The 14,673-nt window shown below is 48.0% G+C and overlaps 1 gene segment (V, D, J or C); it reads left to right on the plus strand.

Moving 5' to 3' along the window:
* The first annotated feature begins 447 nt into the window (after positions 1 to 447).
* Positions 448 to 14,673, plus strand: part of LOC306653293 (immunoglobulin alpha-2 heavy chain-like) — a 460,569-nt gene continuing 446,343 nt past the window's right edge. The window contains exon 1 of the C gene segment in view: positions 448 to 531.

Here is a 14,673-nt window from a genome sequence, read left to right on the forward strand (position 1 = left end):
GGTGTGACCACCTGAGCACTTGAGGAAGGTCAGGTGAGCAGTCATGTCCAAGTTGAAAGCAAAGCACAAATACTTGACGCTTTTCAGATATGAGCTCTAGGAAACAGTGAATCACAACTCATTCTTCTGTGTGTGACTGTATAATTCAGTTATGTGCTTAATGTTAATTCCTCTATCATGATTTTGTTCATATGTAAAAGTAATTAATGGATGAATATTGCAAGAATAAAATTACACAAAACAAATTATACTTTCCTGAGTGCTACTATGTCCACCATTCTGCCCCATGACACTCCTATCAACTCTCACTGCTGCTCTGCCTGGAACTCAACCCAGAGCTGCTATATAGCAGGAGGACATGCAAATAAAGCCTCACTCTGCTCATGAAAACCAGCCACCCTGGCCCTGAAGCTCTGCACAGGAGCCCAGCCCTGGACTCCAGCTCATCCCACTCAGTGGTCAGGACTCAACACAGGCTGCTCACCATGGAGTGTGTGCTCAGCTGGGTTTTCCTTGTGGCTGTTTTCAAAGGTGATTAATGGATAACCTAGATTCTGAGTGTGTGAATGGACAGGAGTGAGAGAAAGAGTGGATGAGTGAGTGTCCTGACCAGGCTGCCTATGTGTTTGCAGGTGTGCAGTGTGACGTGCAGCTGGTGGAGTCTGGGGGAGGCCTGGTGCAGCCTGGGGAATCCCTGCGACTCTCCTGTGCAGCCTCTGGGTTCACCTTCAGTAGCTACGACATGAGCTGGGTCCGCCAGGCTCCAGGAAAGGGGCTGGAGTGGGTTGCAGGTATATGGTATGATGGAAGTCAGAAATACTATGCTGACTCTGTGAAGGGCCGATTCACCATCTCCAGAGACAACTCCAAGAACATGCTGTACCTGCAAATGAGCAGCCTGAGAGCTGAGGACACAGCCACCTATTACTGTGCCACACAGTGAGGGGACCTCAGTGTGAGCCCAGACACAAACCTCCCTGCAGGGTGCCCAGGGCCAGCAGGGGGCGTGCAGGACACAGGGAGCTCAGGGTCACAGGAGCAGGTTGGAGAGTTGTTGGGGATAGTTTCCTGCATCTGAGGGCTTCTGCATATACCACCCTCGCAGGGGAGCTCACTGGACTTCTCTTATTAATCTATGATGTTTCTGAAAACAAGAATTCTTGGTCTTTTCCTGACGCATTTCCCCTTTTTCATTCATGCCTCTTACTCACACATGACAGCAGGTTAATTTCATGTAATTCAACAATCACACAATTCAATTGCTCCAGTTACATCCATATGCACTCAGTTCATAACAATTGAAAGTGAGGTTACACGCTGGATTTCTCTCTGCCCACCCCTGGACCCTGATCCCTCCACACTTGTCAGCAGCATGTGGACCTGATGGTTCTCTGCAAGCTGGATTCTCCTGAGCAGAAGGAGGCCGCACAGGGAGGCACAGCCTCGCCACTGCAGGTGCCTCTGAGGCTCACAGGTGGATGCGTCCCTGGAGAGCAGGGAGCAGCAGAGTGGAGAAGAAGCACAGCTCATTTCCGATGCAGGACAGGATGGAGGTATCACCAGCTGTGTGCACCTGGGAGTTGGAGGAGTGTCATGAAGCACTCGTGTCCAGGGTGAAAGCAAAACAAAAATACCAGGTTATTCTTCCCAGATATGAGCTGTTGGACAAAGTGAAGAAGCACTCCATTCTTCTCTGTGATTTTATATTTGCACCATGGATTGCAACTGATATCTCCATCTTATATTTTAGGGGGATTGTAAAATGCAATTCACAAATTAAAATTGAAAAGAGAAAATAACACAGAAGTAGTTGTGTCTTCCTGAATGCTGTTCTGTCCACCATCACAGGCCCCTCATAATATTTCCTTTCTGAACATTAGTTTTTTCATAATATTTCCTGTGCAGTGCCTTTAATATGATTTCAATAAACTTATCTTTTCAATACCAGAGATTGAACACAGTGTTCCCTACCTGTGAGTTCCATTCAACCCTTGAATGAGTCTAATTCTGAGACAGGTTCTCCCCAGATTCCCAGGTTGGCCTTCAACTTGTGATATTCCTACCTCGGCCTCTTGAATACCTGGGATGCAGGTGAGCTCCACCACACCCATGTGAACTTTACAAACTTCTGATGCCATGTCTTACCCCGTCCATGTTTAGGTGGGAACCATGTCCTTGGACCACGTTCCTTCCCATTCTTAGTCCACCCAGTGTCCTTCCTGTGGTGGGTCAGGTCATCCTGGAGCCCACAAGTGCCAGAACCTTCCACCCTGGGACCTTTGCAATCTGTGGAGGAAGCGAAGGAGGGATTGTCCTGACATATAGTTTTTAGAGACAAATGAGGCAGCCATAACTCCAGCCATCACAGTATATCTGACCCAAATGCCCATGCACTGAACTGAAAGAAGGAAGTCCTAACCTTATCAAAATGCTCAGCAATTACATATATGCAGAGTGAACTGTGGTGTATGTGAGCAACCTAACACTCCTGATGAGGCTCTGTGACACCCACACACCACACCCAGGGCTCCAAAGTGTGGAGACACCCACAGGTGTGCATGGTCAGTGTACGGGGTTGAACTGAGCAAGGTATTGGAGAGAAAGAGCCTCCACTGGAAAGACCAAGGATGGAGGCCAGTCAGCTCTTGCATGGACTGTGGGAGCTCTTTGTTGGCTCTGCCACTGGCATCAGGACCCTGAAGAAACTGTGCCCAGGACCTCTCTGGTCCCCATCTTACTGTGAGATGACCCCAAGCTTGAGAAATCCAGGTCACCTGGCTGCTGGAGAGAGGCAGCTTGGAACCTGCCTGGGTTTCCAACCCTGTGACTGGATTGCAGCGTCACAGAGAAGGGCGTCCTGGGCTCTGTCCCTGCTCATGTCCGAGGCCAACTGTTCTGAATGTGGATGAGGATGATATTCAGCAATTTTATATCTCAGACTTATCTAAGCCACTTATGATTCTTTCCAGAATATTAAGTCATTTGTGTATTTTCAAAATATTTGTTTAGAGCTACAGCCCCAATTTCTATAATAAAAGGCATGAGTATGGACCCAGGCTGCACACACCAGCTACCCACCACCTGTCCCTCCTTGGTGTTGGGAGCACACAACTGCTGGGCTGCAGTCATTGTGTAGCACAGCCTGGCTGTTTCCACAGGTGCATGTGAGCTGCAGGGCACCAGGACAAGGCCGTCTGCACCTGGTCCTCACCACCCACCCCACCCTCACCCTCCCTGCACCTTCCCATCTCCAGGGGCCACTGGTCCTCTCTCTGTCCAGGAGCCTGATTCAGGAGCTTCCCCACATGAGTGCTGGTGTGGTGATGGCCTCCCTCTTCCTGACTTAGGTCAGCTAGGTCCATGTGCTCCAAATTCATGCCCATGGCCAGGAGGGACATCATGCCATTCTTTTGGGGTAAGTTTACATTCCTCTTCTGTGGACAGCATATTTTCCACATCTACATTAAGGGAAAATTTGGTGATCATGAAAAGTGCTTCAACACTCCTGGAACCTGAGAAGACAGGTTTCCTGGTTGTCTTTGTCCACCTGCTCTACTTACTGTACATAGGTGCTGTCCCCAATTCTCAGGCTACACCACACCCTGACTCTGCTGGCCTCAGGCCATGCTTAAGAGTTGGTGGTCTGAATTTGATGCTGTTCAAAGTGGTCCTGCAGCTAGTGGCCCTACAATGTTGGGCCCTAAGGGGGCCTTTTTCCAAGAGATCCACTTCTCATGCCCCCAAGGTGCCTCTGTTTAGAAGCCACACCTGGGACAAAGCTCTGCCTAGGCTACCCATGGCAATCTCAGGAAAACATTTGGAGGAAGACCCCCTCCACAGGCTGGCACCCTGTGTTCCTGCAGAGTTAATCCCATGGGTGCTGCCATGTTTGCTGCTGGTGTGACTCTTCCAGCACCCAGATCAAAGTTGGTAAGATCAACACTTTATCCAGTCCCATGGCTCCATCCACATCTTTATATAGTTACTACAACTCCCTTGGGATCCAGGGACGGTGTGTGCTGAGTCCAGTGTGTGCTATTCTGTGCAGCTCCTGAGGCTCACGATTTGCAATGGGAGAGCTGTACTGCAGCTAGTTCTGGAGACCAGAGAAGCAAACATAAATGTGCTGCTCCTGATCAGGGCTTCCTGAGGCTGCACCACCATATGGCAGGAAGGCAGGAGGCAAAGAGATGCAGGTGGGGCTGGAGATACTCTGTGGTGCTGTGATCACACTGGGGGTTCAACATCCCAGAAAGTCCCTCTACCAGCCCTAGGGAAATCCAGGTGGCCTGGCCCAGGGTGTCAGTTGTTCTCTCCATTCTGGTACCACAAGAACATGCGGAGGGACACAGAGTAGCTGCATTGAAGGCAAGTGACTGGGATATCAGAAGGATCTGAAGAGCCTTGCTCCATACTGGAGACTAGCTTCGCCCACATATGAATAGATCATGTGCATGAGGGAGGACTGGGTCACAGATGAGAGATGTGATGAATGGAGAGAGAGAGAGAGAGAGAGAGAGAGAGAGAGAGAGAGAGAGAGAGATTGATAGATAGATGATAGAGAGATAGATATGCACACACATTCATACTTACACACACACATACATACATAGTTGATAGATGTTAGGTTCATGAGAGATGAAAGAGATTGACAAAATCTATTAGTCTCAAAGCCCTCAAGCTAGGGGGACACTTCCCCAATTTCAAATCCCTTTTCTGACATAAACCACCTGTCCCCTTCCATCAGTCTCCTTCACACACTCCTTGGAATGGAGGATTCTGGGCATGGAGAATGGGAACCATGGAGATGGCTGGATCCTCTCAGGGTTGCAGCCTTCTTCACACAGCAGAGGCCCCATGGCCAGGTCCTGGCATTCCCAGATCTGACCTTCAGGTACACATATCCTGACCATGGCCAAATCACCATGGGAACACAGGAGGAGCCTGGCACTCTCTGCACTACCAGGGACTGTCTCTCTGTCACTACATCAGTCAATAGCCTTATGGGCACCATGTGTGACAATGGACAGGTGACCAAGGCCAAGGTCTAAGTGCTGGGTCTGAGGGCCACCCCACAGGACACAAGAGCTTAGACGCTCTTGCCTAGCTGTGAGAGGATCCAAAGTGCAGGAGAAAGATGGTGACCTTGTGGAGAGCAATGAGGGCCAGGTGACCTGCTGTGAATTAAGTCTGACCCTGGACACAGCATGAAGTCCATGAGGCACGACTGGTCCCTCTACCAACCATTCAAATGAGGGGGTGACATGTGGCCCTATGAGTACTCAGCTCATGACCATTGAAAGTGAGGTCACAGGCTGGATTTCTCCCTGCACACACCTGGGCCCTGGGCCCTCCACACATGGCATCAGCATATGGAACTGATGGTTCTGTGCAAGCTGGATTCTCCTGAGTTTAAGGAGGCCTCACAGGGAGGCACAGTCTTCCCACTTCAGGTGACTCTGAGGCCCACAGCTGGATGCTTCCCTGGAGAGTAGGTAGCAGCAGAGTGGTGAAGACTTGCTGCACATTTCCTATTCAGGACAGGTCTGAGGTCCTCACAAGTGTGTGCACCTGGGAGCTGGAAGAAGGTCATGTGAGCAGTCAGGTGCAGGGTGAGAGCAAAGACCAAATGCTCAGTCACTCTGCCAGAAATGTGCAGTTGGACAGAGGTACTCATGCTTCTGTGTGTGGTTTTACATTTGAACCATGGAGTTAACACTGATATCTCCATCTAATATTTTAGGTGGTTTGTAAAAATAAATTCAGGATAATAGCGTGAAGTAGATATTATCACCTCAAGTACACATATGACTACATGACCAATGTCATCCCACACTACATACAATTAGAAAAATTAGAGATTACACACATTTATGTATGCTCTATCAAAATATATAACTGCATTCTACTGTCAAAATCTACCCATGAATTTGCAGTTGGTGGAAACATGGAGGCCAGGAAGGTCTTCCCTGAGCTTCCCCAGCACCAGGAGGAGGACGTCTGCAGGTTCAGTGTTTGCAGTGAGGTCATGGTCAACACCACAGTGAATAAGGACAGGTGCCTACATGTCTCATTAGTAGGTTGTGTTCACTCAGTTAGGTAGGAGATCAGTTCCTCAATCCTAAGGTCTTCAATTTCTCCCTGTGGTTTTGATTGTTTCCATTTTAGAGCTCTTTCACCTCCTTGTTTGGATTTTGTCCTAGTACTTTTTAAGGTTATTTTGAATGGGCCTCTTTTCCGAATTTCGTTGTCAGTCAACTCATTTTAGAATTATAGAAAAGTGGTTAATTTATGTAAGCATGATGAACTTGACTATATTGCTAAAGTCATTTATCATAACTAGAAGCATATTGATGGAGATATAGGTCCTTCTAGATATTGGATCACATCACCAGCAAGCAGACATATTCAGACTTCTTTCTTTCCTCTGTCACCCTTTAATTTCTTTTTTCTTTTTCTTTTTATTTCTTTTTTTTGTTTGATTTGTTTTTTGGGTTTTTTGTTTGTTTGTTTGTTTGCTTGATTGGTCTGCTAGAGATTCAAGGACAAAATTCACCATAGAAATGAATCACAGAAACAAAGATTTGGTTCTTCAAAAACACAGAATAAATTGATAATCTCTTGACAAACTAAATAACAGAAAATCAGAAGACCCAAATGAACATTATTAGAGATAAAACAGAAGGTTTTTACTACCGACACTTCCGAAATCTAAAAAAAATTAGAAAATATCTTAAAAATATCTCCTCCAGTAAACAAGAAAAACTCGAAGATACAATATTCTAAACACAGGTGATTTACTCAAAAACTGAAGCACAAGAATATAGGAATCTACAATGGAACAACATTAACCGGTGAAGTTGAACATCCATTACATTCCTTTGAATAGAGAAAAACCCCAAAGCAGATGCATTTTCAGGTTATTCTAAGAGAACTTTAAAGAGGAGATTAGTCCAACCTCCTCATATTATTCCATGAAATCGAAAAGGAGAAAACACTGAAAAATTACTCTATAAATCCAGCTTCAGTCTGATATCAGACCCAAACAAAGACTCATGCAGGAAAGAGGACTGCAGACCACTATCACTGATGAAATCAGATGTGAAATTCCTTAATAAAATACTGGCGTACTGCATTCCAGAGCATATAAGGTGTAGCACCATGATCACATGAGTTTCGCCAGAGTAGGAAGTTTGGTTCAACAGATGCAGATCAATAACGTGGTACAAGTATGTGATTAACCACATATGTAGAGTTTAGAATAAGAGTCAGCTACCATCTCAGCAGATGCAGAAAAAGCATCTGATAAAGTCCAGTAACCAATCATGTCCAAAGCACTGGAGAAATGAGGGCCTTCAAGGCCTGACCTCAACCTCATAAAGCCTACTTGTGACAACCCCAAGGTCACTATCATCCTGAATGGAGATAACCTGAAACAGATCCTCTAAATTCAGGACCAGGACAAGGGTGTCCTCTCTCACCACCCTACTCTGCAGACTCCCCGCACTACATACTTAGATGCAGGTGCATTTTCACATGAGCAGCTTGCAGTACCTCATTATAGAGGCTGAAGGGACTCCTCTGTGGTCACCAGGATCACATGCTGAAGAAGCTCAGAGGACCTTGGTCAGTCTTTCCCACCAATTCAGAAGAGAGACGTCAGTGGGATTCCCATGAGGGTCTTTTGTGGGAGTGTCTGTATCCCAAACAGGCAGCTAGTCCTGGTTGGTGACCTGGACACCTGATGAACCTCAGGCTCTTGTTCCTCTGACTCCCAAGGAATCCCTGAGTCAGGACTGGTCCTCCGGCACTTTTGCTGCTTGTTAATGGAAGGTGTGCTGCCAAGGATCTCGATCAGGTTCCTCAGGTGGGACAGGTAGCCAGGCTGTGTCATCACACCAGCTGAGCCCTAGAGATGGGCAGGGGTTCCTCTAAACAGCCCACTCAGAAGCCCTGTCTTGCCAACATCTTCTCACCCCAGACCTGGCACCTGAGAACCAAAGACTAAGTGCCCAGACCCTGCCTCTGGCTCCAGGTGTCTCTACACCTGAACTGTCTGCAACAGTCCTGGGAGGTGCTGAGGGCGTCTTGAGAGTCACCCAGGGAGGGGTGTGAGGAAGCTTCTGCCTGGAGCTGTGAAGGGTGACTCAGTATTTCCTCCACCACTGCCAAGGCTGAGCTCTGACCCAGGCAGCAGCCACCACGGTGCCCAATCCAGCCACCAGCCTTCTTTGTGGAAGCCTCACCTGGGCAGTCAGGACACTTTATAGGAGACTCCAGACCCCAGGCCATTAGAGACAGAGTCAGTTCTCTCCTTGGCCCTGTGGTCACAGTCTCTCTCCTCATCAACCCTCCTGAACCGCTTTGCTGCTCCTGTTTCCTCAGCTGCCAGGGACGTTAACAGGACCTTTCTGCTGCACACTGTGGTGGAGAAACAGAAGGAGGACACACAGGACCGTCCATATCAATACATCAGAAGGACGAAGGTAACAGGTCCCCAGCCAGAGCCAGCAGGACTCCCACGTCTTGTACATGTTGGGAAAGGGTCTGCCGCTATCCTCAGTCATCCTGGGCACTTGGAAGTGGTCCCAGGCCCTCACCTTTGACCTCTGCCTCTGAGATTCACATTCCATGCTGCTGGCCCTGCAGCTGTGGGTGAGTCCTCAGACTGTCTTCTGTAGTGCTTACAGTTTTTACTACTTTAGAGTTCAACCTTACATTAGAGTTTATTATCACAAAATCATTCACACCTTCAGTGCAGTTGGTTCCCTTTCTGTCCCAGCACTTTACCTTTACCCTTTTCCATCCCCTGTTCCATTTGTCTATTCCACTGTGTTACTTTTATTTGTTTATAGATATTTTAATTAGCATTCTTGGATATTCTTATTTTATACCATGCCCTGATGCTTTGTTCCCAGTGGTTAATGCTTACTTGATCTTACTATTTGCTCCATCTTCATAGGTCCATGCCAATTGATAATATCTGAAATGTGACCCAATCTCCATGCTGGTCCTATACCCAGTGGTCAGGTGATTAGGAACCAAGGCTCTAGATGACCCCGAGGACAAACAGGAGTGACTTTGGGAAGAAGAGCCTGAAATCCACTCACGTTGCCCCAGTCAGACTACCCCAGAGGCAGAGAGACCCAGAGACCAGGGAGGGCATGGCTGGAGTGTCCACAGGGGGACTGGGAGGTCTGCAGATTGTCCAGCACCTTGTTCCAGGAAGGGGTAGACACCCAACCCAGGTGCCCTGCAGGGAGATCCTGGCATCTGGGAGGCTGCAGCTGCTGCAGACCGTGGGGTGGTGAGACCTTTGCGTGGGGCCACAGCACTCGGGGCTGCAAAGCAGTGGGAGAGGGTGGACCAGCTGACCCTCCACATCTGTGGTCCTAGCTGGTGGTCCTTCCCCTCTGCACCACCACAGACTGACACCTGGGAGGATGAGGGTCCATGGACCACGTCTCCACCCTGCACTCACTGCTGTCCTGGTGGGGCCAATGGCACAGGGAGCTCACAGTCAATAGGCATCCAAGTAAGTGTGGGAGGTTGGAAGTTACTAGGAATCAACACAGCTGCTTCAGGTTGGCCGGGGAGCAGAGGGAGAGGGAAACCAGAGGCAGACACAAAACAAAATGCCACCAACCCGCTCCAACACGATTACGTGTGCTCTGAGCTCAGACATCGCTGAGGCCTCCACCCAGAGCTGCTATAGAGCAGGAGGACACACAACCCCTGGGGGCTCCCTGAGACTCACCTTGCTGCCTCTGAATTAAGTTTCTGTAACCATATAACACACTGGATCCACCAGGCTCCAGAAAATGGACTAGAGTATATGTCAGTTATCACTGAGCACAGCATTAACATAAATTATGGTGACTCTGTGAAGGGCAGGTTCTCCATCTCCAGAGACAACTCCAAGAACATGATGTACCTGAAAATGAGCAGTTTGAGAGCGGAGGCTACAGCCATCTCTGAAGTTCAACAGATGTAGTAGGGAACCTCGGCACCCAGGACCAGCAAGAAGCTCAGGGTCAGTCGAAGATCAGGTACAGAGCGCATTGAGGGCTGCTTTCCCTTTTCTGGGGGCCTCTCCATGTACCAGTTTTCCAGGGGAGCTCTCTGTGCGTATTGTGTGTACTAATTCCAGATGTCTCTGAAGATGTATTTAGTTTTTAATCATACTTCCTTTTTCATAGTGCCTCATATTTATAAATAATATGGATTTGGTATAATGGCACAGTCTTGGAGTATGACCTCCTCCACTTCCATCCCTGCCATTTCCCTCTCCCTTCTCCCCTTTTCCCCTCCTACTTACCCTTTCTCTTTCTTTTCTCAACTGATCTTTTTATGGTTTTGTTTACATTAGTGCTTCTTAGAGAGCATAAGTGGACATTCACTGAGGCCCCTCCTGCAGGTACACAGGGTAGGTTGGTTAATTTCACTCCACCTCCCCTCCCTTCTCCTGCTCCTCGGATCTTACACTCAATCTCCTTGTTTACTCCAATCCCTCTTAAAGTTCCAGAGAATCCAATCCCACATCTGGTTTTTTTTTGTTTGTTTGTTTTGTTTTGTTTTTTTCTATTTGGTCCAGAATTTGCTATTCAGAGTAAACAATTGACAATTTACTCTCTAAACTGGATTATGAAACTCAACTTGACATTCTACAGTTCCATCCATTGACCAGCCAATGTCCTAATTTCTCTGCCTTGTTTCTGAGTGAAACTCTGTTCTGTATGTACACGACTTAGCCATTCATCTTTTGATGGACATTTGAGAATATTTTGAAATATAGCTGTAGTGAGAAGCACTGCTGTAAACACTGATGAGCTATATAGCCATGGTGCGCTGAGTTTAGCACTATGTGATCAATACTGAGGAGTGGGATGTCTGGGTCACAGGGTGGTCCACTCCTGATGTACATTCTGCTTTCTAGAAGAGCAGCACTAATGTAAGTCTCACCAACATTACATCTGACAGCCTTCCAGCACCTATGAACCAACTGCCTCCTGTCACAGGTAAAGCTCCACTTGAGTTCAAGAGAGGGACACATCTCAGGAACACTAAGTACCTGGGCACCCTGGCCTCAGCCCCTTCAGATATAACAAGAGATTCACCCACATGAAAATTCCTTCCCCTGCTCTGCGTTCAAATGCCCTCTGGGCTGTGGGAGCTCACAGTTCTCTGCTCACACAGGGCTGAGCTCTCTGGGAAGGCAGGTGTGGTCTAGAAGATGAGGCTGCTGGGTCTCCTCCTGTGCCTGGTCACAGATCCCCACGGTGAGTGTTCCCAGTGTCAGAGCTGGGTCCATGGGTATGTTGTGACTGCAGGTGACTGACAGAATCTCCCGGTCCTTGTTCTCAGGTGTCCTGTGCCAGGTGCAGCTTCAGGAGTCAGGAGCTGGCCTGGTGAAGCCCTCACAGTCCCTAACCCTCATCTGTGCTGTGTCTGGTTACTCCATCTCTAGTAGTTACTGCTGGAGCTGGATCCGTAAGCCCCCAGGGAAGGGGCTGGAGTGGATAGTGTGCATATGTAGTAATGGTAACAATTACTACAGCCCATCCCTCAAGAGCAGAGTGTCCATCTCCAGAGACACATCCAAGAACCAGTTCTCCCTGCAGCTGAGCTCCTGGACCACCCAGAACACGGCTACCTATTACGGTGCCAGAGACACAGTGAGGGGACCTCAGTGTGAGCCAGACACAAACCACCCTGAAGGGTCCCGGGGCCAGCAGGGGTCGCTCAGCACACAGGGAGCTCAGGTGTGATGTTCACAGCAGCCTTGGAGATGAGTGTGGGGTTTCTCTCCCGTTCAGGGTTTCCCTTGATCCCATCATGGGAAATTTAGGAGTCTTATCTGCCTCAGTTCATCTCAAGAAGTCTTATGAGGTCAGTTGTGTCTTTCTCCACAGACTTCAGGCCAGGCTGCACAGTACCTCTGTGAATCTATGTGTTCATGTGCACATATATATTTTTGTTTTGTGTGTGTATGTGTGCCTCAGGTTTTTTTTGTATGTGTGTCTGTGTGTCTGTATGGTTGAGTCCCCTGGAAGGCAGAATCTGCTATGTTGTCATATTGCTGTCCCTAAGCTTCAGGCCTACCTCCTGCTCCGGCCAGGCATTCCTTGAGCACTGTAGACCATGCACATGGGGAGAGCTCTGCAGGCTCTCAGGCACCTCGACCCATCACACCCACGATCCTGCCAGGTGCTCTTTACACACTGACCTGGACTCACACCTCCCCAGGACAGTCAGATGTAAGTTCTCACCATTGTGCAGCCTCATCTTCCAGAGTTGAGCCTGGGGTCCCAGAGACCTCAGACACACACACACACACACACACACACACACACACACACACACACACACCTGAAATAGAAACCTGAGTCTGCTGCTCAGCCTCACACACATGTTCTTAGCTGTCATCATGTCATCATAGGATCCTCTATTGTGAATCAGGTGTCTATCTATCCTGTGTCTCCTGGTTCTCAGGAGAAGGGCAAGGTCACACCTGTGTGAGCTGGAGCCCAGCTCTGCCCATGCTGAAGACCTTGAAGATGAGGTGGAGCCAGGCCTGGCCTGTGAGTCTCTCCAGTCATTCTGTGAGCAGGATGCTAGGGGACCTAGGGGTTCAGAGCATGTGGAAAAGTTTCAGCAGCCATTCATGGGATGCCAAGGAATAGTGGCAGGTCCACACAAGTCCACAATTATGAAGTGGGCAGTCCTCTAACTGTGGATTCTCCAGACATCAGAATCTCAACCAAGGCTGCCTACTTGTGGCTGATGATCTGTGACATACTCAACGAGTCTATCCATCACCTGTCTATCATCTTTCTATCTTCTATCAATTTCATTTCTTACCTGCCTTTCTCTTCTCTCCATATGTTGTGTCTGTGTGTATATAATCAAACACAGGTGTCTCTGATTGTAATCTGTCATTCACCTGTCATTCCTTTAACAATCATCTATTTATCTATTTAACTACTTAGTTGAGATGTCATCAATACAACAAGAACTTAATGAACACATCCCTTTGACCAAACTACATTAATACCCACCTAGAATAAGAAACTTTGTCCTGAATGTTAGTTTCAGAGGGTCAGTACATGCTCATTTAATTCTATCATGCTGTGTGTCAGTGAGGCAAATCCCAGACAAAATGCAGGTGGAGGCAACAGAGGTAGGTCTTATTGGAAGGAATAAGAGAGAAAGTCAAGAGGGGGCTAGGGAACAGTGACTGCCTACTCTAGACACTCCTTACCCACCTACAGATGCCACCCAATTATCCATTCTGACTAGGATGGACTGATGTGGTTACAGTGCACACTCTGATCTTTTCAGTAAGAGCAATAAGACAGAGGTTGTGAGCAGTCACCTCATAGCCACATCATAACATTACAACCTTGGGCCCCAACGCACATGTCAATCTCACAGTGAACGTGGTTGTTCTCTGAGAGTCGTCACGGAGTGATCATTCCCTGCATTTCCCAAAAGGCCACCTGCAAAGCTTCACTTCACTAGAGGCAATCACTTGACTCGTGGGCTCTTTCAAAATCAGAAGCAAATCACATGTGTCCAATACACAGTGGCCTCAATAAACATCCGTTGTGAAGTAGGAGGACTAAAACCACAGAGAGAACAGATCAGAAAAACAATGGAAAGAAACCCCACCTGTGCAAGCCAGTCCTGTGGCCTCAGGGTCACAAGAGGAGAGGTGTGTTCTCCTAAGTGATTGGCCTGCCTGACCCTGTGGTGCTGCCTGCTGCTGCCCTCATGGCCTCTACCATATCCTGGCTCACTCCACAACCAGCAGTCCTCCTTGGGACACAGGGCACATCACTGCCATCTCTTAGTTTCTAGGTTCTCCATTCCAACTTCAGGCTCACATTCACAGGTACAAGCATCATCTTCCTCAGGTTGACCACATTGAAACTGGCCTTCTACTCATTGACTGGCCACCCAGAACTTTGAAGGATCAGTGGAGGTCTCCATGAACAACTAACTCCAGCATTCTGCATTCTGAAAGAACCAATACTCTGTGCATGATACTCTGTGCAAGATGCTGGATGCTCAAGCAAGAACACAGCCCACTAGAATCATGGCTGGTCTGTCTCTTACTGCCCAGAAGAGTACTTGAGGAATCACTTTCTACTTCCCTGATGTGAGTGGGGACCCCGCTACTTCTCATGGAATCTCCCTTCTACATTCCTGACTCTGCATGGGTGTCACATGGCAAAATCCTGCTTTGTTCTTGAGGCATCTGTCCTATTGTCTGGGTAGAGTATTTAGTAGCCTCCTTTGTCTGTAATCTCTTCCAAAAACCCAACTTCCTATCCCCAATTTTACATGTACAATTCTGTCTTATCTCCAAGTACTCAAATCTTTCTGCTCTGTATTCTGCTCCTGATTATCACCATAGACCACCTCATAACAAAAAGCAGTATCTATGCCACCTCCTGTAGCTTTACTGCCTTGAATCTTCCACCACCAGATAAACTAGTTCATTACCTTTAATTCAGCCTCCCAGAACTCCTCAGGCATGGGAAAGTGTAGACATGCTCTTTGCTGGAATACACATGAATTGCCTCTATTCCAACTCCCAAGGGAGTTGTCATTTCCCTTGTAATCCTCATGAGCACGGTTTTCATTGCTATCAGCCTTCTGGCCCTCTGA

The sequence above is a fragment of the Sciurus vulgaris genome (genome assembly GCF_902686455.1).
Source record: "Sciurus vulgaris genome assembly, chromosome: 2".
Taxonomy (NCBI): domain Eukaryota; kingdom Metazoa; phylum Chordata; class Mammalia; order Rodentia; family Sciuridae; genus Sciurus; species Sciurus vulgaris.